This window comes from Triticum urartu, chromosome 3 (genome assembly GCF_003073215.2).
Source record: "Triticum urartu cultivar G1812 chromosome 3, Tu2.1, whole genome shotgun sequence".
Lineage (NCBI taxonomy): Eukaryota > Viridiplantae > Streptophyta > Magnoliopsida > Poales > Poaceae > Triticum > Triticum urartu.
Window position 1 is genome coordinate 507,950,590 of NC_053024.1, and position 3,161 is coordinate 507,953,750.

At 50.5% G+C, this 3,161-nt stretch overlaps 1 pseudogene; it reads left to right on the top strand.

Annotated features, from left to right (window-relative positions):
- The first annotated feature begins 323 nt into the window (after positions 1–323).
- On the top strand, positions 324–451 carry LOC125549799 (annotated as a pseudogene).
- Positions 452–3,161: the final 2,710 nt, after the last annotated feature.

A 3,161-nucleotide genomic window follows, 5' to 3' on the forward strand; every position in this document is an offset into this window, starting at 1 on the left:
AAGAGAAGCTGGCGGCGATCAAGGTCGCCAACACAAAAAGGCACGACTTCCAGTCCTTCATGGAGACTTTCATTGCTGCTGCCACTCGGATCGCTTACGGGATTGATTTGGACGAGTTCGCCGAGCCTGCAAGTCCTCCTCCTGCCGAGTGAACACACTTGATACTTAAACTTGCTTTAAATTTGCCTCGGAATGCCGAGTGGTTTTTGTAACCGTTGAACTCCTTTGGGCCTGACGCCCGAGTACTTTTATCTTCGTCCTGAAACTCTTGAGACTTTATCTGATCTTGGTTTATCTTCTGCATGTGCTTGCGTTTGCCTTCGAGTGGAACTTATTCTTCACTCGGAATATCTAAAGCACCGGATCCCATCAGAACTTCGAAGTTAAGTGTACTTGGGCGAGAGTATTACTAGGATGGGTGACCTCTTGGGAAGTCCTCGTGTTGCAACTCTGCGGGAGATATTCCAGTCGACCTGCGCCTCGTCATCCTTGCGGATAGGGATGGAGCGCACATTGTACTTGTGGCGCAGCTCTGACAAGAGGTTTGCAGTCGACCTGCACCTCGTCGTCCTTGCAGATAGGGATGGAGCGCACATTGTACTTGTGGAGCAGCTCTAAGGAGAGGTTTGCAGTCGACTTGCACATCGTCGTCCTTGCGGATAGGGATGGAGCGCACATTGTACTTGTGGCGCAGCTCCGTGGAGAGGATTGCAGTCGACCTGCACCTCATCGTCCTTGCAGATAGGGATGGAGCGCACATTGTACTTGTGGCGCAGCTTCGTGGAGAGGATTGCAATCGACCTGCACCTCGTCATCCTTGTGGATAGGGATGAAGCGGACATTGTACTTGTAGCGCAGTTCCGTGGAGAGGATTGCAGTCCACTTGCACCTCGTCAACCTTGAGGATAGGGATGGAGCGCACATTGTACTTGTGGCGCAGCTCCATGGAGAGGATTGCAGTCGACCTGCACCTCGTCATCCTTGCGGATAGGGATGGAGCGGACATTGTACTTGTAGCGCAGTTCCGTGGAGAGGATTGTAGTCGACCTGCACCTCGTCAACCTTGCGGATAGGGATGGTTTTTCAACTTGGGCGAGTACTAGACTGCAGCTAAGCTCCCGAGTGTGAGGTTTTCTCATCACTCGATAGGATTTTGAAACTTAGGCGAGCACTGGGCTGCAGCTAAGCCCCCGAGTGTGAGGTTTGCTCATCACTCGGTAGGATTTTTGAAACTTAGGCGAGTACTGGGCTGCAGCTAAGCCCCCGAGTGTGAGGTTTGCTTAACTCGGTAGGATTTTTGAAACTTAGGCGAGCACTGGGCTGCAGCTAAGCCCCCGAGTGTGAGGTTCACTCATCACTCGGTAGGATTTTTGAAACTTAGGAGAGCATTGGGCTTCGGCTAAGCCCTCGAGTGTGAGGTTTGCTCATCACTCAGTAGGATTTTTGAAACTTAGGCGAGCACTGGGCTGCAGCTAAGCCCCCGAGTGGGAGGTTCGCTCATCACTCGGTAGGATTTTTGAAACTTAGGCGAGCACTGGGCTGCAGCTAGGTCCCGAGTGAGAGGCTTGCTCATCACTCGGTAGGATTTTTTCAACTTAGGCGAGTACTGGACTACAGCTAAGCCCCCGAGTGAGAGGCTTGCTCACCACTCGGTAGGATTTTTTCAACTTAGGCGAGTACTAGACTGCAGCTAAGCCCCCGAGTGAGAGGCTTGCTCACCACTCGGTAGGATTTTTTCAACTTAGGCGAGCACTGGACTGCAGCTAAGCCCCCGAGTGAGAGGCTTGCTCACCACTCGGTAGGATTTTTTCAACTTAGGCGAGTAGTGGACTGCAGCTAAGCCCCTGAGTGAGAGACTTGCTCATCACTCGGTAGGATTTTTTCAACTTAGGCGAGTACTAGACTGCAGCTAAGCCCCCGAGTGAGAGACCTGCTCATCACTCAGTAAGATTTTTTCAACTTAGGCGAGTACTGGACTGCAGCTAAGCCCCCGAGTGAGAGGCTTGCTCATCACTCGGTAGGATTTTTTCAACTTAGGCGAAACGGATTCGCAGCTAAGCTACCGAGTGAGAGGCTTGCTCATCACTCAGTAGGATTTTTTAAACTTAGGCGAAATGGATTCGCAGCTAAGCCACCCACTGGGGGATTTCAGAAACAAACGTAAGCAATCGACAATCATTTTAGAAGACTGTAAAAAACTCTTGTCTTTGATAAACAAACTACAAAGGTGCTTTTTATTACATCCCCATAGACTGAATGCTTAAGTATAAAAGTGGCGGAGCAGCTCTGCATTCCAAGCTCGCGGCTCATCTTTCTTGTGCTCGACGTTGTAGAGGTGGTACGCTCCATTGTGGAGCACTCTGGTGACAACGAAGGGGCCTTCCCAGGCAGGAGCAAGCTTGTGAGGTTTCTGCTGATCCACTCGGAGAACCAAGTCTCCCTCTTGAAATGCTCGACCCCTCATGTTTCTGGCATGGAATCGACGCACGTCTTGCTGATAGATGGTTGATCGGATCAAGGCCATCTCTCTTTCTTCTTCCAGGAGATTGACTGCATCTTGCCGTGCCTGTTCCGTTTCTTCTTCTGAGAAAAGCTCAACTCGGGGCGCATTGTGGAGCAAGTCACTCGGAAGTACAGCTTCGGCTCCATAAACTAAGAAAAAGGGGGTTCTGCCAGTCGACCGATTGGGAGTTGTCCTCAATCCCCACAATACTGATGGAAGTTCATCGACCCAAGCTCCTGCTGCGTGTTTGAGGTCACGCATCAGTCAAGGTTTCAGTCCTTTGAGAATCAATCCATTTGCTCTTTCAGCTTGCCCATTTGACTGGGGGTGGGCGACTGAGGCATAGTCGACTCGAGTTGTAACACCCTCGATGCGACTATAGCTCCCACATGTCGAGGCACGACTTAGAGACATAATCGCATTGAAGGCATATGTCGCAAGTTAGGCAATCTTCACAACATCCCATGTAATATGATAATAAAAAGGGGGATAACATAGTTGGCTTACACTCGCCACGTCAATCAAGTACATAAATAACATTACATCATCCAAACACTCATGGCCCGACTACGGCGCCAAAATAAAAGAGAACCCAACATGCGACACGGTCCCAATCACCCCCAACTGGGCACCACTACTGATCATCGGGAAAGGAAAC